The sequence below is a fragment of the Oryzias latipes genome, chromosome 12, assembly GCF_053564925.1.
Source record: "Oryzias latipes strain Hd-rR chromosome 12, Olatipes_Hd-rR_3.1".
In the NCBI taxonomy this organism is placed as follows: Eukaryota; Metazoa; Chordata; class Actinopteri; order Beloniformes; family Adrianichthyidae; genus Oryzias; species Oryzias latipes.
In genome coordinates this window covers 29,024,447-29,048,802 of record NC_136248.1, presented here as the reverse complement: position 1 = coordinate 29,048,802, position 24,356 = coordinate 29,024,447, and the positions used below count along the sequence as shown (strand labels likewise).

General features: G+C 41.5%; 1 long non-coding RNA gene across 1 annotated transcript in view; it reads right to left on the bottom strand.

Moving 5' to 3' along the window:
* LOC144996476 (uncharacterized) overlaps positions 1-22,109 on the bottom strand; it is a 37,451-nt gene extending 15,342 nt beyond the window's left edge. Inside the window, exon 1 of the long non-coding RNA XR_013659420.1 lies at positions 21,949-22,109. This is a non-coding gene — a long non-coding RNA (uncharacterized LOC144996476). The remainder of the gene's footprint in view (positions 1-21,948) is intronic.
* Between the last annotated feature and the right edge of the window lie 2,247 nt (positions 22,110-24,356).

Here is a 24,356-nt window from a genome sequence, read left to right as displayed (position 1 = left end):
CTGTGACTGAACAACCATCTACAGAAGAATCTGTTGAACTGTTTAGAACCAAAGATCTGCAGTAGAATCTACAAAAATGTTCTGAACCAAAGATCTACAGTAGAACCTTTGGAACTCTTCAGTACCTAAGATCTATAACAGAATCTATGAAAATCTTCAGAACCCAAGACCTTTAGTCTTGGGTTTTTAATGAACACTGTCTTGAATCTGTGGAACTGTGACTGAACAACCATCTACAGAAGAATCTGTTGAACTGTTTAGAACCAAAGATCTGCAGTAGAATCTACAAAAATGTTCTGAACCAAAGATCTACAATAGAATCTGTGGACATTTTCAGAACCCAACCTTAAGTAGAATCTGTTGAACTGTTAGTGACCCACGATCTACAGTAGAATCTGTGGAACTGCTTAGAACCCAAGGTCTGCAGTTGAATATTGGGAACTATTTACATGGAACTGTTAAGAACCAAAGATCCCCACTAAAATCAGAGGGAACTATTTAGAACCAAAGATCTACAGTACAACCTTTGGAACGCTTCAGAACCTGAGATCTACAGTAAAATCTATGGAAATCTTCAGAAAAAACCCAAATTTCTTTTGATGAACAGGTCTTGAATCTGTGGAACTGTTCAGAATCAAAGATCTGCAGTAGAATCTGTGGAAATCTTCAGAACCCAACCTTTAGTAGAATCTGTTGAACTGTTTAGAACTCAAGATCTGCAGTATAATCGGTGGAACTGCAGAACATTGCAGTAGAATAATTGAAACTGTTTAGAACAAAAGATTTACATTTGAATCTGTGGAACTTATTGGAACTAAAGATCTATAGTTGAACCTGTGGAAATATTCAGAACCCAAGATTCACAGTTGAACATGTGGGACTGCTCTGAACCAGACGGGTTCTTTAGGTTTGTGGGTTGTCGAGCCCATGAAGTGACGTTGGGAGGAGCACAGGAACGTCTTGCAGTTCCCTTGAGGTTCGTACGGCCACTTTAAGGGACATTGTGAAAATCTAACCTATCACTGTTGCCCTTTGGTAATTGTATCGCAAAGTATTTGTAAGGAAAATGTAAGCTGCACGCACCTCTGATGTACTGATGAAGCTTTGATAGTATCATTAGTATCATTAGTGAGTACTGGCCCCTTTTGACCGCGCGCTTGATGCGTTTGTGTCTGTGGGATGTCCATACAAACTACACTCTGTCTAAGTTCCTCATAAACGAGGAGAACACTTATCACGTGAACAGCACTAACAGCCTCCTTGCAGGAGGCAAGTTAACGGTGGGAGTGGGGTCATCTGGACCCCACAAGATAGCACAAGGGTTATAAGCTACGGCTGTCATATCTGAAGCTACTGAAGTTGGTCTAAATTCAAAAGCTTCTGCTCATCATTAAAACCTTTCAGAAAGCTTGTTTCTGACCTGACAAAGATTCATGGGTCTGGACGTAGACCCCATCCACACACAGAGCACTCTCAGCATGCAGCTGGATGAATATGATCATCAATTTTCTTCATTTGCACAACCAGAAGCTGAAACATCTCTGGTTACAATCACAACTTGGCTCTCATGTTTTCAGGACTTTCAGTGACGTAGATTTCTGAACTCCAGCTTCAGTGGAAGTAAGTGAAGTAAAAGTCCTTGTTGCAGCAGTCCAACCTCCCACTGCGGTGCTTTCATCCTGGAACTCCCCTGTTTTTTTTCCACATCAACATCCTACTCAGAACTTCATCATTTATCCCGGGAAAATGATTCCTCTGCGTGAATCAAGGGTCTAACTCAGTGTTGAGATCAATAAAACTGTCAAATATGCCCCGTTTTCTGAAAAAAACGGAACCCCTCAAGCCAGTCGGTGTCCCTTTTAGCGTGTGCTGAGTAGCTGTTCAGCTTTTCACTGTGGACCAAAACGAGCTGAGAAAGCAGATGACTGACAGCGGCCTCCCCTCTGCTCTGCTGTGCTTGATGAATCGTTTTTAGGCAGCCTTCAGTTTTCTTCCTTATCAGCCCGACTGTCTGTTTTCCTGACAGCATCGCTCATCTTGGATGTTAATCTACCATTTGAAAAAAGACAAACGAATGCTTTTTTTGTTTCCTGTTCCTCAAATATTTAAAGTGGTTGAAGCTCGAAAAAAAAAAAAAAGAGGAGGAGACGGGTGAAGTTTTTTTTTGTTGTTGAAAAAAGCCAGAAGGCCCATCTGACATGCTGACAGGCTGCCATGAGTGACGCCTGATCTGTACAAATTTCAGGACTAATAAATCTACCTGTCAGAGGAGGGAGACTTAAAAGGGCTGCTGCCCTGCGGCACAGCTTAAACGCAACTGCTGTTGATGAAATTCCGTAGGCTGGAGAATTACAGCTGTCAGGAGAAAACGCCTACGTCAAATCTGATGGCCCCCCCTTTTCCGACCTGTTTTCTGGCTCCAAAGGCGAGGAGGGCTTTGTGCCATGTCTTTACATTTCCCAAAACGTTTTAAATATGTACTCCTAAAAAAACCATCGTGGGAACTTCACCATCATTCAGCAGCAAATTCTCCTCAAAGTTTTGCTTTTTTTGCCCCCGCAAATTCTGCGAGGAACAAAGCAGAATCCCATCACACACAGCTGTTTGGCCTTTTTTTTTATCGCCGAGCAGCTTTCTTTTATCAATGCTTTGAAGTCCAGCCAGTGGGAGACATTTTCACTGCGCGTCCATGACATCTATAAACATCAGCTCACCCGTTCCATCTTGTGAGGAGGGAGAGGCATAAACCATGTGAGCGTGTAGCTGTATTTATGGGGAAAGCGGTGGAAAAGCCATTGCTCTCTCTAATCTGTCATAAATTGGATTTATAGAGGTGTGCAGCGTGGACCGTGTTCGGTCTGTGTATTGACTCATCTCATGCACAAAGAGTCTGCAGGGCCAGGAAAAAGCTGGACTGGACTTCAGACGCCTGTGTTCACAACAGAAACCAACATACAGCATAAAAAAGGTGGAAAATTGAGCAAAAATCGGCCCAACCGAATGGAAATGTTCTAAATGTGGACGAAAAGCTATGAAATAAGGAACCTAATATGTTGATTTTAAGGTCGAGCCACACAGCCACTTTGTACCTTTTCTGCATATCGCAGGGTTGAAAATTGATCATACGTGGAAAAGTGAGAAAGGTTGTGGTTCTTTACGTGAAAATTTCACATGATTTATCACAATGACCCACAGTAAAACCACAGAAGAAGAACGAATAAACCACGTAAATGATCTGACCCAAAATTGGTGCGTCAATTACGTAATTGGAACGTGATATGTGCGCCGTATACGTTATGTAAACGTTATACAACTGATTGAGTGTGATATCTGTTACTGTAAGTCTTCGTTTTTCAGGAGCCATTCCAGCCCACCGCTGCCCCCGCTTTAACAAATTATGCACTTGCTTCATTTCTCTGGGACCCATCCATGCCATCGTTTACCAGTTTTCCCCAGTTAGCAAATACTAGTAGCTTAAATGTGGCCTGCATCTGTATCTTTGGTCCACTTTTGACCTCATGTCATCGTCTTAACCCTTGTGCTATCCTAGGCACTTTAACGTTGGGAGTTGGGTCATCTAGACCCACTAGACAGTGCGCTGAACCTTTTTTCTTCAATGGTTTGTGATCTTCACTGGTGTCCATGGATTACATGAAATCTTTCCACCTTTATCCACCTTTGTCATGGTAGGGAGAACACGTCAATGTAAGGGTGGGGTCATCTAAGATAGCACAAGGGTTAAGTATGTTCTCCATGCCCACAGGAGATACCTGACCCTCACAGATCCTCACAGACCAAAGTTAAGCCCAACTCCTGACCCTGTGCACCACGAATGGTCCACATGACACTCCTGGAGGGCCAAGACAAAGTTTTAAAAGTGGTCCAAATTAAACCCAAATGTGTTTGTTTTTTAACATTTTCTCTGAAAAATCAATGTAGTCACTCACATCTCAGTCCAAACAGAAGCCGCTTAATCACAGACTAAAAATGATTCATAAGGCCGGTCCATGCGGCACAGCTGAAGGAATCCCATAGGTGTCTCTCTTTCAACTCTTTCTCACCTCGCTGCTTCTGAATGACCCCGTCCCCCTGGTTTAACTCCCAGCATGCCCTCAGGCTGGAGGTTCACGCCTGGGTGTAGACCGCAAACACAGTCAAAGGTCACTGTTTTTTTCACTTTTGTCTTGAGCTTGTGCGTGCGGCCTTGTTTTCACCTCGTCAATTCCCCAGAGGCTCCTGCTCAGAGCAACGGGAGAAAAAGAATTCTTTTGGGCCCACCTGGATCTTATTTTCTATAAGTGTTTGGAAATGCTCGAGGGCGCAGAATCTGTTGTCGAGTGTTTGAGTTTGTTTGGATGCGAGTCCAAAAAAATACACAAACATCAGGATAGAGAAACAAATGCAGATACGAAGGAACTGTTCTTGAAGTCAGAAAAAAATCAGAAATACCTTTGGCAAACCTACGTATAACACGTATATAACTGGTATTTTGGTTCATTTAGAGAAAAACCTGTTCTCTGCTTTAAAAGCTGCAGGTCTGACAGCTGATGGTAAATTGTCACTGTTTCCACCTTTGAGTAAAATGACTAAAAGTGTCTTTGTTTGGATTCCCACTGTGGTCTGGTCTCACCAGTCTTTACATTTGACAAACAACAGCATGGACATGGGAGCAGCTGATTACATCTGAGGCTACGTTCACACTGGGCATGTGTGGCACCTTCAGGAACGCTGGAACAGCTTTTTGAATGGGCTTGTACTAAAGGGTGTTCACACAGGTCACAGATTTTCAACCAGTTTAGTTAGTTTATTTATTCAAATCAGGACAGTGCATATTAATCAATGTTTCAGCAGCTGCTTCAACATAAATATGCCAGGAGCGCAGGAGCTGTATTTCATCCGTTGTCCTAAGGCAGGATAAAAGGTTAGGACACAATACAAACGCACAATATTAGTGATAAAGATATTTACAAAGGTTATTTACAATAAAGTCTAAAGATCCCAAGAAAAACAACGTTATCATCAATGTCTGCAGGACTGGTTTGTTTTATCTGTATCTCTAGCTTTGGAGCTTTTGAGGGACGAAATTATTTTTAGGACATCGGGAACAGATATTTCCTTAATACCAGAATTCGGCTTACTATTATCTACGGACTTGCAGTTGACACTTCCGTGTTTTGAAAAGGACCATCCCCAAACGTCACGACAAAATCCAAAGATGGGTCAAAGTCCAACTGGTTTAACTTTTCACCAAACTTTTTGTACAAAAAGCCCAAAAACTTAATTTAAAAGCATGACGCGAGAGTTTTAAACACAGAAGTCCAAAACGAGTGCAGACGTGTGTTTACATAGCCTTTTCATTGAAGCGGTTGCTTGGACACCTTTATTGAACATAGTGCGTTTTGACTGTATATGTGAACTGGACTGAGTGACTCCTCCCCCTGACGTGCCAAACAGAAAGTGCCTGCTGCTTCCAGCAAACCAGAATTCCATTAACCTTTTATAGAGAAATGAACAGCTGTCATTTAGTCATTTTGTTGTCAGAATAACCATTCTTGCTCTGATACCTTTATTTAACATCTTTCTAATTCAAATGTGTTCACTATATCTTATCTTTATTCCAAGTAATTCAAGTTATAAACTGACTAATCATATGCCTAAAAAAAAGTAGGTGGTGCCTCCTGGCCCCCACATCTGATGTTCAAAAAATTTTGATTGACAGGTTTTCCATAGTCCGCTTTCAAGTGGTAGGGGTGTGGATTTCTAACAAGCTCACTCCCAATTGGGGAGAGTGGTTGCCATAGAAACGATGAAAGAGACCGACTTGGACCAATGAATGCTTACTGACGTCATCTAGCTCCAACATGGCGGTGTCCGTATCATGATTAAATGGCAGCTGAATAGACTTCATTTGGTTGGAGCTGGAAGTAAAGCATTTTCTATGGGTGACGTCACTCAGTCCAGGTCTGAGATACAGTCAATGTTTAGTCCAGCCAGCCAGCCAGCCAGCCAAGAAAGAAAGAAAGAAAGAAAGACAGAAAGAAGCTGCTGGCCCCTCCAACAACATATGGGGACCCATGATCAGTGGTGACTTTTACAAAGGCGCTAAAGGTGTCACTAAATTTTGGCGGGTGATGTTTTCACGTGAAGTCAGTAGCGGGTCAGTGCTTGAACTTAGCTAACGACTAGAGTGTTGCATAAGGACCCCCTACGACATCATCACCTGTGCCTGTAGTAAGTACCTGTACCTTTAGCCTTACAAATATTTCACCATAAACTTACCCAATGCACGACAATGGTACTTTCCTTTTACAGAAGATCCCTAAAGGTGGCCGTACAAACCACGAAGACCTGCAAAACACACGCCTAGAGATGTGCCGCTACTGTCTATGACCCTCCATGGACCTGGACAACCCAAAATCCCACAGCTACTATAAAGGTCAACCTCCCGGACAAGTGAGTGCATGTGACTGAGGTTTAATCAAGTGAAGACTACCTTAGCTGAATAATCCTGTCATAAAACACTCTTGTGCTTTCTGCAGTAACGTTATCTTTTTTCTAATAAATCAGCAAAATATGTCTTGACTTGTCAAAGCTTTTCAACATGTGGGAAAAGCGTTTTCTGTCGAGTTGAACCTCACAGCGGCTTTTTGACCCATAATTAAAACTTTGAAGACGACTCTGGAGCAGAAACAGAAGTCTCAACCTGCTTTCAGTTTGACATCGTAAACACATTAAAGATGGATTCAAGTTAAAGTCCAAATTCATTTATACAACCAGTGCCTTACCAGATGTTCAGGGGCGTTTTTTTTTTGTTCAGCTTTTCCGAAGCCTTGAGCTGTAATCTGATGAAGTATGGAAGGAAAAACTTTGAACAGCAAGTTAATCTGTATCTCTGAACTTACCGCCTGCCTGTCAATTGATGGGAGAGGCTGCCAAAAACCAACACAGGTATAATTTAGCACGACAGCCTTCTGGTGGCAGCTGGGGTGAAAAGTTCACGGAGGCTAAGTCTGTGTGAGAAGAAGACAAAGACTAGACACATACAGCAGCAGTTAGATTTACTGTTCCTGGGTACATTTTCGTACAGTGGTGAAACTCTTTAGCTAAAGCAAAGGAAGCATATGAGCGCTCGGCAAGTTGCAAAACACAAGCGGGATTGTTCCAAATTGGGCACAGAGAGGTCAAGCCGCAGCAGCACAAGCACATCTATTCAAAACCTTCAAAAATCAAGTGTGGCCATTCAACAAAACTTCTTTTATTTCATCTGCGGCACATTACATTGAACCTACTGTCTCTTATTTTGCGCGCTGACACTACGAGAATGTCGTTTGACAAGGGTGAACGGGACTAAAGCGGAGGATGACCCGGGGCCGGGCCAGCACAGACTCAGAACCAAAGCTGGGGGCCCCGGAGGCATGAGCCGTGGATCCATGACAGCCGATAGGGGCGAAGAAAGAGCGCAGTGAAGCTGCAAAGAGTGCGAGCGTCATAATGGATTCCCACATTAGGTTCATAAAGGTCTGATGAGAAATGGGATATGGCAGCAGCTTGGCACTGGAAGTAGAAAATCTGGTTTGAAGCTGGCCGCCAAGCGAGCTGTTGATTCTACGCTTGGTGGCAGCCGCTTGGGGATTGTGCGAGGGATTTTGGGAGACCTCCCTAGGTCAAAGCAAAGAGTGAAAACACATGGTTTCAATGCAGCTGTCATCTCCAAGCAGGGAGCTCTCCACAAGCTTGTCTATATCTATAATTATTTATGGTTAGACAGGAAATAAAGGCTTTAAAAAATAGTTTCTGAGCGTTTGAGGTGGAAAATCTCCCCATTTACGCCTTAGAAACACTTGCTGCATGAGCGTGTGGCTTTGGACTGGAATCCTGCAGAGTTCATGCATTCTGCTTGGACGTCTGCAGGACTATAAATTACCTGAGAGAAACTTGAAGACACCAGCAGCCGCAGAAACGCAACTTTTAGCCGAGACACGGTTGCAGCAGAGACCACCCTGATGAAAGGCCAACTGAAAAACATCTGCTTTTGGAAGAATTCGCTTTTAAAGAAGACAGAGTCGGCTCTTCCCGGTTTTTAATCCTTGCAGACGTGGATGAGGTGAAAACTGACGGCTCCACATCTGTTTTTGCTGCTCTGACTCAACACCTGCTGGCTGCCTGCGAGGCTGCCTGGATTGCCTCCCACCTTCCAGCAGCTGAAAGAACGGTGATAAACGGCGTTAACCGTTCCTTTGTCGGGGGTCTTTTGCAACAGTGAATGATTTACGACTGGCACGCAGCTTTTATAAACTGTAATTTACCGCGATCTGGCTTGAAGAGCATGAGCTGATTAAAGTCAAGCAGAGAGCAGCTCTTGTCTTCAGTGCTTTGTTTGGCTTAGATGAACTAAACTCTGGAAAATGTTCCAAAATGATCGTTTTCAGAATGTGCATCGCTGGAAACCGTCAAAGAACAGTTTTTTTCGTTTTTTGTTTGGTTTTTCGTTTCAAGTTAAAAAAGAACAAATCTAGGCCTCCCCAAACTGGCTAATCCAGTTCCACCAGGTTTGATTTTCCCTTCAAACCCAGAACCACCTCTGTGGGTCCCTCTTCTACAGGGAGCAGACTCGGTCTGGGTCCTAACAAACACTGATTTCACTTGTGGCTGGACGGAAGTTTATCCGACCCAACTGAGTACAAACTTTGCATGTTTGAGGCAAATGGCTCGTGTAACCAGGCGTGCTTTGCATGCAGGGATGCTAGCTATAGGAGTCATTTGATATCTGACAAACAACACATTAAAGCACCAATAATAACAAATGCACTGAAGGAAAACCAGAAGTTTGGTTACTCTTTCCCATGTTCACTCCCTTTTTCTAACTACTTTGAATTTGTTTAAGGACACCGTGCACAATTAAGACCCTTTTTCTGTTATTTCAGTTAAATCTAGTACAATGATTGACCTCATGTTGATATAATAATAGTCAATACTAAATCACTTCCTTTTTCTGAAGAACCTGCTCCAAAATATTTTGCCCAAAAATTAACCAGAAAAATAACTTTTCAATGTTAAGCATTCCCAAGATTTTTTAATGAGCCTCAAGGGACTTCAAGAAATTATCCTGCACTCAAAAAGTATATCACGTGATTAAAATTTGAATAATTTATTTGAGTATCCGTTTTTTTTGTATGTATAAATATTTGTACCATTGAGTGTAAAGCTAATGTTGCCCTTGTAGCTAGTCCACGGTCCATTGACTGTAAATGGGAACTGGACTAACAATATCTACAGACATTTTAAATCTGTTTTTTTATTTTATTGTGAACAATAGTCTTATTGACACTGGAACCTATGAAAAACGTATGTCCATGAAAACTCGTCTTGTGACACAGCCACTACGTAGTTTTTGCACATTTTCCACGTATAAAATTTCGGCCTTTCGTGACCCATGTGTGAAAATAATTTCTAAATGTTTTTTTTTTGCGTTTGTCATTCTTCGATGTGCGCTGATGTCCGTTGAGGGTTTTGGCCGACGGATCTTTACGTGAATTTGGTTTTGAGCTCTTCAAAATTGTTAATCTGGTGAGAATTAAGCAGTTTATGCATATTTTACGTATTTATACGCAATTATTACATAAATCTTATGCAATTGTACGTGTTTTTCGTGAGATGCACAAATTTGTGGTTTTCCATGAACGTTCCGCGTATACATCTGTGAAAATTTCATATACAAACCACAATTTGTCTCACTTTTTTCACGTATATTCACATATGACCAATTTTCCACTGTGCAATATGTGCAAAATGTTCATACTGGCTGTGTGACACGGCCATAAAAAAGGTTAAAGGACTGGACCGCGCGAGCCCCTCCCCCTTGGCGTTCAAAACAGGAAGTACCCGCTGGCCCCAAGAAGCCAAAAGGCAATAAACTCATAAAAGAAATAAATGGCTTTTACTCATTCGGATACCTTTTTCTTGAACATCTTCTAGATAATTCTTCTTTTTTCCATATAGTTTTTCTGTAGTTCAAACAATGAACTGACCAATCACATGCCTTAATGGGGGTTTGCGGTGTCACGTCCAGCATTCGAAACAGATGGACTGGCAGATTTCACGTAGGGTCTGGGGGCGTGAACTTTGAACAAGCACTCTCCTGATTGGTAGGAGTGGTTTCCATAGAAACTCAAACCAATCACCGCTTACTGACGAAGACAGAAATGGCGACTAAATTGACTTCATTTGGTTGGAGTAGGAAGTTGACCATTTTCTACGGGTGGAGTCACTCTCAGTTCAGTTCTCAGTGGTTTGGTGTCCTGCTGTTCATTTTTTTCTTCTTTTTCGTAAACATATAACTGCATTTGCTCCCTGCGCGTTTCAGGATTGATTTTAAAATTCTTTGCCATGGGTCATATGTTTTAACGGACTGGAGTGGGAAGGGTGAAGGGTGGGTTGGGTTTTTACTGTAATATTGTGTGTTTTCTGTTTTTAATGCTGCGCAACTGCATAAATGGCACTATTTTATAAAAAACTTGGATTTATTGATTAATTGATATAAACGCACAGTATGAACTTTGTTCATGGAAGCCCAAGTCATATTATTTTTAAAATTTCTGCTTTGTTTTGTTTTGCTAATTTAGCTGTAGATGGACAAAATAATGCAGAATTTTAAGATTATTTAATATTTCATGTCATCAGAACCAAATACTTTTACCCATCTGTGCAGTCTTGGTAAGTTTGATGAGTAAAGTAGAAAACTACAGAACTCTTAGCTTTTTTATCCAAACTGCCGATGGATTGTTTTGGCTTTTTCTGCTTCATCGTAGGCAATGTTTTTGCAGAGGCAGCAGTTCTGATGTTCAATAAATCTCCCTAAAGGAAGTTTACATACAGACAGTTGTTTTTTTCTCCTAGAACTCTCATACAGACAGTTCACTTGGAAAGCTTTTTCTTTTTTTTGGGTTTTCCAAACCTCAACTTGACCCTCATTCTTTGGGCTGTCCTAATTAGATTATGAGCCATGAAAATTCCTGAAAACTCTCCTGTCCTCTGAAGGCCATTCCTGTCTGGGTTGGCACTTTTGGCACTTAGCTTCTTAAAGGAGTCTCTTATTGTTGGGATGAGGTTTGAGGAGTCATGTGCAACACCTGGTCTCTACTGAAACGATCAAAGCTGCCAACGGGGTTGAATCTTGTTTGCCTCCATATCCAAAATACACCAAACTCACTGCATGAGATCCTTTTAATCTAATTCTGCATTAAATGCTATCATTTAGCAAGTGGCTGTCCCTGAAGGGGGACGTCGGAGACCGCCAGCGCCTCTGCTGAGTCCTCCTCTATGACATTTCTTGTCTCCTATCATCATGTGCAGCCGTCTTGGAGTTGAGAGACAGGCCACAGTCTTTCAGATTGCTCCCGCGCCCTCAGGCCATGTTCATGTGAGGATTCAGTTTAGGGTGTGACAATGAGGATCATCTGGCTCAAATCAGCCAAACAAACACGGTTCAGTGCCTCAGACAGACGGATAGACGAGCTGGCCCAGACACGCCGCAGAGACGCTGACAGCACCATCCAGCTCCGTCCTTGTCTGCGCTCCCAGTTTTTATACTCCAGCAGATAAACAGACTCGGAATTAATTAAACTACAGGAATCTCTCAAACTCTGGATAGCTTAGTGCCTTTCATGTCACACTGGTGCTGACAGAGAGATGTTCCTCCTTGTTGTTCTCGGCAGGAGCTCCTCTTCAAAGGTTATCGGCTGAGATTCCAAGGCAGGAATCAGAGTGACGAGACGATGAAATAGATCTGAGGAGCTTTGATGACAGAGGTTTGCCATGAAAGAGGCTTTCAAAGTACAAAAGGCTTCTTCACTTCTGTTCTTCTATGCTTTTCTGTCGCTCTTGTCACTCTCAAAGATTAGCCAAACACTCATACTGCCGCTGTCATCCTTTTAGCTTTGAGCGATGAACTCAAACCGTCGCCGTGGCAGATTTCGTGTACATCTCTGCATGCCTGTCTCTTCCCGTTTCACACCCCCGGCCTGCTTCCCTGGAAACATATGGTGAGCTTCAGCCACAGACGCCCCGCTAGTATTTTAATATCCAGAGATGTGAGAAGTGATAAAACGAAAAGAAGGAAGACATCCTCTTTAATGTCAAACACAAAATCTAAAATTTGAGTCTTGTCAACGCCATCCCTTTTCGGGTTCCTGAGCGACGCTGAAACATTAGCTGCATCGCTTGGAGCGACATCCTGTGAGTTCAAACCTCTGGGTGAGGGCCTGCTTTGACACAAGACCAGCTAAAGCCAGATCAGGACGAGCCAGAGGAGCGGAGGAGATTGATGGTGACAGTCTGGAGCTGCTCAATGTCTCATTTGACTTTGAAATTTGAAATTCTAATTGTGTTTTCACAACAGTCATCATGCTGTCACTTAGACCTCGTTCATCCTCTCCAGCATTTTACTTTTAAACAGGGTAACAAAACACAAAAGACTCAGTCTGATGGAAATGGTATTCTTAACATGTTCTTATGTCATTTTTCTGAAGTTTTAAATAGCACTTCTTAGTATTTCTATATTCAAATCGTTGTGAATCAGGAGCGGATGAAAAACGGTCTATTAAAAAAAAGATTGTATTTGTGATGTCAAATTGTGCTGGGCAGGCCACAAGCTCCATTCTGATGCATCCTCTTTCAGACAAACAGATCCATGCACGTTTATGTTTTCCTCGTCTGAGCTGGAATCTGGATCAGAGCTGGACGTCTGGATACTGCTCGCCATTTTTGTTTTTAACCCTTGTGCTATCTTAGATGACCCCACCCTGACATGTTCTCCCTACCATGACAAAGGTGGATAAAGGTGGAAAGATTTCATGTAATCCATGGACACCAGTGAATATCACAAATCATTGAAGAAAAAAGCTTCAGCGCACTGTCTAGTGGGTCTAGATGACCCAACTCCCAACGGTAAAGTGCCTAGGATAGCATCAACAGAGGGAGAGGAAGAGGGGTGGGGTTGCTGGCACAAAAAGTCCCACCCACAACTCAGAGGCAAATTTCTAATAAACTCCTGCCGCTCTGCAGAAACTATGTCCTATACTAAGATTAAGACTAAGAATACTAAGACTCTCAGATAGAAAGTAAAAAAAAAAACTTTCTCACAAATTCCCTTCTATTTTCCTTTTTTCGTTTATTTTTCTTCTTTTTCCAACAGTCGTTGAAATTTCGGTTAAGGGTCGAGTACGGGTAATTTAAAGTGACTAACAGGTTAAGGGTAAGGGGTGGGAGGATCAATCTGATTATCAATAGTATCGATGATAAGGTCAAGTATTGATACTAGCAGGATGAGATCAATACTTTTGTTGCAGTTTTTCTTTAATACATACAGTTAAGACCTTAAATTAACTTAAGCAGTTACTACTGTCTGTCTGCACTGTTGCCCGATTGAGCAAAAACCAACCCAATGTGGCTGCGTGAACAGCACCCCCTCCCAGAAAGTCTCTGACCTGTCATACAGGACATTATCCACATACACCGAACAAAAAATTGTGTAATTCCAAACATTTTCTATAACCAAGCATTTCATAAAAAGTATCAGTATCGATATCGCCGCTACTGGCCCTGTAATTGGATCAATTCCCAAACTCTCAGTATCACCCACTCCTAGTTAAAGGACTTCTCAGAAACATGGGCTGTAGAGAAAAAAGTCTTTTGTCGTATCGATGATGAGGGGGATGTAATTTTCTCTTTTTAACAATGTTGCTTGCATAGCTCTAAATTTGCAGCTCTGTTTCCTCATCTTAGTTGTCTGTATTTGAGATGAGACGTGTAAATCTGTGGATGGTCCAATCGAGGACTTTTTTTTAAAACTATCAATCAACCATCATCTTCTTCTTGTCGGGAAACCTGTTAGAAGCAATGTGTATCACGTTACAAGTAGTTTTAATGAGCCTGCAATTACCCAACCAGGTTTCAGTTAGTTGCTGTGTCTCGTCATTGCTGCGCTTCTCTGTGTACATCACCTAACGCCCGGCTCCAATGGCTGTTTTGGTCCAGTTGTTCTGCTCAGAAGACAGAGCGTTATTCAGACTGAGGACAACCAGAGCGAACCGAAGCTCAGTCTGATTGGAAATGCATTGATAATGCATTTACTTTTTAGCTCAAATCCAAAAGCCTGTGTAGTTTTTAATATTGCTTAGAGCTTCTTAGAAATTTACTTTGAGGTTGTGGGCGGGACTGTTGGCAAGCTTTTTTTCCCAGCATGCCTTTGTTTACACTCTTTCTCCTGCTAGCAACAAGCGCCTCACAAGCCCAAGCTAATGCTAGCGTAGCAAAAAAATGGCAGGCAAAGCGGAGCTATCCAGCCGCCCAGTTTAGAGCCAGATGTCGGCTCAAGACGAAGAAACGGCAATGTAATTGCGTCTATTTGTCTGCAAGTGGAGGTTTTAGAATTGTTGCTAAGAAGCTACTGGCCGGCCGTGTCAGTTTCAAGTTTTTTCAAACAATACTCAATGTTTTAAACGTAAATTCTTTTATACGTGTCCTCCATTACTAAAACAAATGCTAAAAACACCATTTTCTTTGGAGTAGGTCTTAAAGGTGTCACAGTGACACAAATGCACCGTCACACGACCGACTCCGACAGACAAACGGCGGTTTGATGGCGCTCACTTCAAAGTTCAGACTCTGGTTTCATCCATCTGCGACCGGGCCAGGTCCTCTTTGAGCGCGTTTTCCCCCACAGCCGGAGAGTTTGCTCCGGGTTTTACTTCAGATCCGACGGGCCCGTTTTTCCCTCTCTGTGTCTTTGTTTTGTGTTGGTTGTGCTGCCTGCGCACAAACATCTCTGCTGCCCGAATGCCTGGCAGCCGGCAGGTTAGAGGCCCGTATTTAATCACTGCAAGGCCTAACTCCCTCCGTCAGTGCCGGCTCATTTGACGTGGCGGCCCTGGGCTCTCAGTTCCCCATCCTGTGCCAAACACAATAACTCCTCTCTTTCGTTACCCTGCTGTATTTTATAATCTTGCTATTTTTCAATGTCAAGGCCGGGCCTTTTGAAGACTTTTTATTGCGTTTCCTTTTGGACCCTGCTGCCGTGGCACCACATTTTCTCCCTCAGACGAAGCTCCTCCCGCATTTCTTTCCTCCACTTCTCGTTTCGTCATTCTTTCATAGCTGCCACCGTGACTTCAGGAACCCAAAACTCGATCCACGCATGCAGGAAAAATCCCCTCCTCAATATTAAAGGTTTTTGTTTTCCACTTTTCTCTCCTCTGGGCAATATTATCTAACCCGCCTCAGTTACATGTGTTCACAATTCCTCAGCGCCATAAATCTTGTGCAGAGCTGTCATCGGCGTCTTGAAAGCATTAAAATGCCTGTTGTTTGACCAAATGGAAAGAAAGTAGATTCAAACAATACTTCACTCTTCCTGTCTGCGAGTGTGCAGGAGTTAATGCGTTTGACAGTAGCAGATGCCGTTCTTCACTCCCGATCGTGTGAAATAACGTCGCCCAAGTCTAATCAAATTAAAGCCAACGTCAAACCTTCACTTCAGATTTCTCGCCGCCGACGTTTTTGTGCAGCTTTTGTGTTGCGGCGAAGCGGCGATAAGATCTGAAGGGGATGGTGCATGGGGAGGGCGCATGCTTTGATAGCGAGGCTGTGGATCATATGGTTAAAATCAGAGAGGGTTTGTCTGAAAATGCGTGTGCGTCAGCTCTTGTGACCTCTTAATATCGCATCACATGTCTGATCTTATTCTTGTCTGCCATCTGAACTCTTGTCATGTGTTCTTTTTGCCAATCTGTCACACTTAATCTTAGCGGAAAGAAAAACTTAAGAGGAGAGGCTCAGGGAATGCCTGGGGTTGTTGGGGGGGGGGGGGGGGGGCAAGAGGAGAAACAAAGGAGAAGAAGGAGAAAATCGTGACGGCGTAGCATTTCAGGGCATGAATGGCATCGATGATTCGCTGCGGGGGATAAATGGGATGAGAGAAAGGAGGCAGGAAGATGACAGAACAATGTGTCTGTTGTTTAGCGGGCAGTAAATCATCTGTCTCACCCTCCGTCAGGTGTCGAGCCCCCATCACCCAACACTTCAAGGGTTAGACCGGCGCAGCGCCGTCCTGATGAGTTAGCCAGGTTCCTTCTATGTCCAAGTCTGCTTCAGTCCCAACATTTAATAAAGTTAGCATGAATTTAAAATTCTCTTTTTAGGTTAACTTTGACCTAGTGAAAAAGGGCCTACATCATGCTTTTCTTGAGCCTTTTTAAAAAATGAAATATTAATTATTTTTGCGACTGGTTTTCTACCCGGAAGTAAACCGACTCGATCTCTGAGGCTCCGCCTTTCACTCCTTGTGGGTGGCGCCCATTTCATGACGCCAATCCAGAGCCGGCCACTCTCACCAACATCCGAACTTTTGCAAAGATGGAGATGAATACTGTGCACACAGAATGAAAGTGTTTAGCCGATCAACAGAGAAAGTGGGCCCGGGAGTGGTGTTGCCGGGGAAGGGGCTGTTCTCCCTTTGTGATGTCACACTGTGACAACACACTTGTTTATTTGTGGATTGGGAGGGGCTGGTGCAGTTTTTTGGAGGAAAACCCAGATTGTAGCAAAATAGTGCTTTGGGGTAGTTGTTTTTAGTGAGGATGAACATTATAATACACTTAGAAGCTCAAAAAAGTTGAATTTGCATGATATAGACCCTTTAAGGTGTAGTGCAGGGACCTGCAACCTGAGGCTCCGGAGCCACGTCCGGCTCTTTCATCTTTCCATTGTGGCTCTTTGACAATGAAGAAAAATGCAATTTGAATACATGTATTTGTAGTTTAGATTCATTTGATTTAGTTAATATAGTTTTACGTTTTCACTTTTAAATGGCCAATGCCATACTAAATCCAGTTTTTGAGCTTTTAAGTGTATCATACTGTCCATTCCTCATGAAAAACACCCCCAAAGGGGTATTTTGATCCATTCACACACCATTTATCTAAAAACCTGCTCTCTGAACACCAGCCCCTCGCAACACAATGAGTGGGTTTTCCCATTGTGACATAGATCGGTGAGGAACAGCCCCTTCCAGGTAGGAAGCTATAGGTAATCTGTAAAATGCACATCCAGCTTTACAAAAACTCAGATATGCTGTTCGTTTTTGTGGGCGAAACGGAGACACACCGCAAAGACCGGCTTTAGGTTGAGGTCATGAAATGGGCGACACCCACAAGGAGCGAAAGGCGGAGCCTCAGAGATCGAGTCGTCTAACTTCGGGGCAGGAAAATGAAAATAACTCATATTTCATTTAAAAAAAATTGTTCTTTCGTGTTCCACAGGATATGTTATCATTTACAGTACAGACCAAATATGAATGGGAAGGTGTGTCCAAACTTTTGGTCTGTACTTTAAATGGATATAGTTTACTATGACAAGGTATAAGAAAAGCATCATATGATATATATAACTGAGAAAAATGAAAAAGGATTAAATTACTTTAAAATTGGTTTTACTGTTGTTTATTTATATAATTATTGTATTATGTTCTTAATTCTTTATACAAAATTGGATTTTTCACAAATGTTATGTTTATAATCGATAGTTAAAGGGGAAAAGAATGAAGGTGCACCATAGGCCATGTTTGACTTTCTTCCACTTTTAGTGCATTTTTGACACGGCATGTATTTTATTTTAAAAGTAACTTGAGTCAAAAGTAAAAAAAACAGTTAAAATAGTTAAATATAGAAAAGTAATTCAACTAATTCAATTCTTGTACATATTTAAAGGCTACACTTTCTCTAAACGCTGAAGTGGGACTTTGTGTCTCTGTGGATTGAGTTCTGTGAGAAACTGGATCAATTGTTTCTTTTAGAGTTAAATGTTGCAGATCTCTGGTAAAAGTGAAGGTTCTTAATGCTGTAGGTCCCACTGGGAGCAGTGGGTTGCTGTTTCTCGTCATCCACACGTGTTAACACGACCTCAGCAAGTAAAGAACCTACAGGCAATCCTGAAACTGGTAAAAATAAAAGCAGGAAATTTACAAGTTGTCAGATTACACGGCTCCTAATTTGCACAAATTTGAATCTTAATGAGAGTTTAATGGAATTTGTGGTGGTGAAAATAAAAGAATATTCATTTTCTCTCTTTCAATGCTTTTTCTTTAACTACAAATTCATCATAGATATATTTTTACCCCGCATACTGATTGGTGATTTTCAGTTATTAATCCTTCAACATGGGAGATTTAGCTCCAATGTTAAATTTGCGCCGCCATACAACACTTTGCATCAGTTAAGTGTTGCATCTGTTCAAAAGTGATTTTTGCAGCTTTATAATGGGTTGAATATACGTTTATTTACTAACATCTTTGGCGTTAAAAGGGGAAATTCTTTTTGTCCGATTTAAAAAGTTCCTTTTATGTTTTAACCCTGGAGCAGCTTTAGTTCTGACGTCTTTGAACAACCATAACTCTTCAACCGATAACATAATCGATGTAATTCCAACAGAAGAGCCTTACGTTGATATGCAACACATTGCAGTAGTGAAGTATTGGCGGAATTAACATAAACCAAATGACTATGATACAGAGAAAAGCAGCTTTGTCCCAAGCAACACTTTCTGGAAATAAAGTTTTGCATCGGCGTTGGAATTACGTTTATAAATCTCCAGTATTATTGGGCTACTCAAATCAGTCCTGGATAAGTGGAGGAAGATGGATGGATGAATGGATGGATGTTAGTCTGATCAGAATCAGTCTGGAAGGAACTAGTTTTATGTCACTTGGGTCTTTCTAGGATCTTTTTTAAACCTGTTTTCCATTAATCTTTTTTACTTTACATTCATTCGTTCATCAACAGGCACATCAGTAATAGTTTCTTAAACTACAGTGCAAATTTTTGTTAAAAAGTAGTTAACTATCCTCAAAAGTGATGTAGAAAAAGTTTCCCATTTATGTACTTACTTTATAACTTTTCTCCTTTTATGGATATTTTTTTATTCAAATTTGGACTCAGACAAAACTGTGTGAAAATGTTTGGAGATTTACTACTTTAAGTTATTTTTATTGACTTCAAGAAAGGAAGATTTGAAGTTTTACAAGTTAGTTGGACATTTTTTCAAAGATAATTTCATTAAAAGTGAATATTTATTTAGTTGTAGAAGTTTGTTTTTGGAGCGTAATCCTCCTCAGTGCTCCCCATGAAGAAAAATGTCCACGATGACAGTTGGTGGAGGCAGCGCTTCGACTTCAGAGCTTCTCTGGTTTCAATTTGTGTCCTTGGAAGCTCATGACAGCAGCCGAAGTCAAACGTGTTCAGATTTAAGCCGTTTCACACATCACTTCTCTAATGTAAACCGTGAGTTTGCTTCAGCTTGTCTGCCAGATGGTGCAGCTATTCTGGGAGGATCCGAGCTGAGCTCCTCGCTGGGTGAAAAGTTCAAATTTAAAGTGTCATAAATCCACGTGGGAATGCGGCGGTACCTGAGCTTCATTAGCCCGCATTTCAGAAACATGCCTGTGCAAGAAACAGACGCCTTGCCTTTGCTTTCAAAGGAGACTGTAATCAATGTTGTTGTATCTTAAATGCAAGTTTCAGCAAAGAAAACCTCAAATTCCATGAACATTTTTGAAATATTATAAACTTAGGCTCAGATCTCAGTTGATGCGGGATTTTCTCTGTATGTTTTCTACAAGTCTATTATTTATTGAACCAGGGGCGGAGCTAAAACAGTTTATATTGGGGGGGGGGGGGGGGGGGGGCAAGAGGGTGGCAAAACACCAGAGTGGGAGGCCATCACAAATAAAAGGATAAAAAATATTTTTAATAGTTTTATTGATTCTATTAGAAATGTTTGCGATGTTTAATAAGCTCGTATTAATGATTTCTTAATCTTTGTCAGTAATGATACTAATATTGACTCAAACAATTGTGGGGCAAAGCTTTGTGATGGGGGCAAAGATCCGCCCCTGTTTTAAACACGCATGTCGCTTTCTTAATAGTAAAACTTCATGTTTATCTGAGGGGAATTTTTATTTTCAGTTTAAAGAAATCTTTGAACGTCAGTCATTTTGCAATATTTGATTCATTTTAAACACCAGATTAAAAATAGTAAGTCCAATTTTTTGATTAGAATGTGACTCAGTCTTCCAAATTTGCTGCAAAAATGATTTACGCACTTTTTAGATGACCTCATTGATCTAATACCAAGGAGAAATATTATCTGGTGTGTTTACATGCACATCAGAAATCGGATAATTAAATAGTCCTGGTATACCAAACTCTGCCAATGGGTAGATTTACTTTAACACAAGGATTTTCAAAGCCTTGTTCCGAATATCACTCAATAATAGCCCCAAGCATTTTGGATGGTCGGTGTTTAGAAAAGACCGAACCTTGTTGGAGACCGGTTGTTAATTCCCCCCTTTCAGACTGGCAGAGTTCGGTGGAGTATTCAAAGATTTTACACAAGTAAAAGTATTGTTACTTTAGAAATACTAAATGTATCCTTTAATGTAGCTTAAACGGTAGCTGTCTGCCGCAATCACACAGCACAAAGCGGAAGACTTGCCCTGCTGCCGTGTCCTCATTCTTTTTCTGCAGATTTGACTTATTTTTCAACCCTCCAAATCCTGTGGACTGCACAAGGAGCCCATTAGTAATGTTCACGCGATAAGTACAGAACACCTGTGTAGCCTGTCCAGGTTTTCCCATCCTGTGCGCACAGACAGTATGTAGCCATAAGGGTAGATAAGACCACTCAATGCTTTCTGAATGACTAAAGTGTGATGTAAGGGCATTGTACAACAGCATCACCCACATGTCCTATGTGAATGTTATTTCCCAATACACTTACCACACCTACAACAATGGTACGTTCCATTTTTAGTGAGCCTTAAGGGAACTGCAAAACACACCTGCGCTCCCTTTTAAGAAGTGGCCACTCCTCTCTACGACCCTACATTGGCCCAGATAACCCAAAAACCCGCAGCACCACAACAGGTCAACCCCTATATGGGTTCATGTGACTATACCTCAGAACATGCTTGTATGGTATATCATGAACTTAACAATGCAGTGTGTAGAAAATTCCTGATCAACTGCATCTTTTCCTCAAACTGATTTCCAGTTCAGTCAAACTGCGGTGGGATGGTACGTCATTCTTCCACCAGCATCTGTCACAAGTTGGCCAAAATAACTTCTAAATGTATTCACTGCTTGAGTTAAAGTGGAAAAAAGTGAAAAACCAAATATGATTACCATTTTGAACACTTAAGCCATTTTTGGAGGGGGGTGGTGCAAAGGTAGAGCGGTCGACATCTGATCAAGAGATTGCAGGTTTGGTTCCCAGCTTGCCTGCCCATGTATGGAAATGTCCTTTGGCAAGACACTGAACCCCACATAGATGCTTATGGTCATAGGTTGGCGCCAGTGGTCAGGACTGTGACTGTAAAGCGCGTTGGGTCTTCAAAGAAGGGGGCGTTATATAAGTGTACGCCATTTACCATCTTCAATTCAATTCAATTTTATTTAGAGAGCCCAAATTCACAACAACAGTCGTCTCAATGGGCTGAGCAGTAGTAGAGGCAAGCCAGAGAGGAGGTACACGGTCAGGGACCTCCAGGAGGGGAGTGGGAAAGAGGGACAGTACATGAATCGCACTGCACCAAATAGAGGCATGGAGAAATGATAAGTAATGATCAAGAATGGAGGAGAGAAGGAGACTAGAGGTAGGTAGAGGTAGATGAGAAAAGAGGACAGAACCCTAGTGCACCATAGTTTCCCCAGCTTCAAACTTCTAGCAGCCTACTAACAACTTTACTGTTATTTTTAAGTTTAATTTAAACAAATTAACAGTAAGGTAAATATTCTCTGAATACTAGCTAGTCTGACAATAAGCCTGTCCAAAGAGGAATGTTTTCAGTCTAACTATGAATAGACTAACTATTCTTTTGTACTTCAACCTTTTCCCTACCTGCATCGTCTTAGCCTCGTAACTGAGGGAGATAGAACCAATGGCTCACAGGCTACATCTCAAACAAATTGCTGGTCATCTTGGAGATTTTTAACGACTCCATTATTTTAAAGAAAAAGGAACGTGGAGCTGAAAGCGTCTGAACACTGCAGGTGTGCTCTGAAATGTGTGCGCCTGGTTTCAGCCCATATGTGCTCGTCCTCTGCTGTGTGGGTGTCTATAGCTCGGCCTCCTGTTGCTGACAAACACTTCCCAGAGCCCCATCAAAGCCAAAACAGAGGAGCAGAGAGGGGGAACCAAGTGGGGAACGCATCAAAGGCCAATTCTCCCCACTGTTTCCACATGCTGCAACATCCCAGTGGTAACAGCTGACAAGCCCCTCCATAAACAGTCCGCTTAGATCCTCCCAGCAGGACGTGTCCATTCAAAAGTATTTTGCTGCCTGGTCTTTGTTTATTGAAGTGCTGCCTGGACAGCAGGGCATTGTGGGGAAAAAAGCACAAATAGAGTCAAAACAGCTCTAAAAAGGACTCTGTAAAAAGAATAGATTACCGGTATAGGGTCTAGTTAGAAAGCAGTTAATTTGCTAAAATTATTCAGCCTTTCTGACCCACTTCAGGTTCCTATGACGAAACAATGGTCAGTTATAGCCAAAAAATTAAAAAACATCATGCAGGATTTTGAACTTAGCTGTTCATATATGTATTTTTTGTGTGAAAATCCTACACTTTAAAATGAGAACCAACAAGAATTTGTTTTGCAACCTGCCTCTAGTGGCCATTTAAGGAACTGCAATATTTGTTCTTTATTTGTTTTGTTGGCTTTGCTACAAGATAGCGCCTGACATCATTGGCCAAAAGCGGAGATTATACAACTTACCCCAACCTAAAAGTGTTCAGAATGAAAAATAACTTTTACTAAAGTTTAAAACGGCAAACGGTTTAAACGTTAAGAACGCCACTTAAAATAAAGGTTTTTTTTCGAACAATACGGTTCTGGCTAAATTTTGTCCACAGACAGGTCTTCTTGTTGAATGTGGAAATGGATGGTAAAGGCTTCAAGAAGCCTCACAAAATTCTGTATTTACTAAAAAAAAGTTAAAAAAAACACACAAAATGTTGGGTTTGTTTATTGTTTTAAAACGTTGTCCTGATTTTAATTTGTAGCATACCTTAAATGGTTTGGCTAAAACAACAGTTTTAAAAGCTCAGGTAAACCTCCAAATGACCTCAAAAAGTAAAAATAAATACAAAATCCCCCCCTAATGATGTATATCCTAATTTTTTGTGAAATAAGCTTTTATTTCTGTCAGAAAAGTCAACATAGTAGTATCGACACGTGGAAATATTTTTACAGTTTCCTTTTTCTGTTTTCTGTTTTTCCGCTGTCCAAACCTGTGAGCCTCCATCTCATCACATCTTTCTGCGATTCTGTTTGGTGCTGAAAGTCCTAAAAAAAAAATAAAGAGCAGATAAATATTTGCCTTCGGTCTTTCCCATCAGCTCCAGCAAAACAAGGCCCTCTCTACCAAATGTCTTCAACCAGTGTGAACAGAATGAATGTATCCACTCGGCTTCATCCTGTTAAGGGAAAGGTGTGACTGAACATAAACGTCTTCTTCTATTTAACATCAAAGGCGAGTGAAGACTTTTCAGTTTTGATGCCCTGATGGGTCGTAACTCCTCAGCTTTTGTCTGGGCATCTGTGGATTTTTATTTTTTTTACCTCTGGGTTGATGATGAAATCTGAAATGCATGTTAACCTAAAATCAAATTTAAAAACGTTTTTTTTAACTTAACATTTGTTTTATTTGAATTTCCCCTCAACAGATGACTTAGTGGGCTGCATTCCTCTCAGGTGAGGAATTTGGTAATCTACAGGCGAGCATAGATGATGAGGTTGGAGTGGCACACTGACACACACTGGCAGACTTTTCATAAAACCTTTCCACTCGCCTCGGGCTCCGCTTTGGAACTTAGAGAGACATTTGGGCCATGAGTGAAGACAAGTAAATCTGTCTCACAGCTGCTGTAAACTCCAAAGAATGTCCATAAATCTCTGTAGCTTTATTCTACACCTTCAGACCCCGTGATGAGATGATGGATGGGAAGAGCGAGAGCAAAAGAGGCTTCAGTGTGAAGCATCAGGATGATGGGGAACTGACAACACTTCAAAACAAAAAAGTGTCGTAACAGCACTGTCGTCACTGAAACGCTTTAGTGAGTATACAATAGTTAGCAAATCCCTTTATTTTTTTCAAGTATTCAAGAAAAAAAAGTATGATGACCAAAAAATATATCTTTGGGGATGCAACAAATTATGTTTAACAGTGTTCACACAATCTAATGAAACTATTCAAAGACTAAAAGTGATTAAAATGTCAACTATTTCCATAACTGTCAATGATA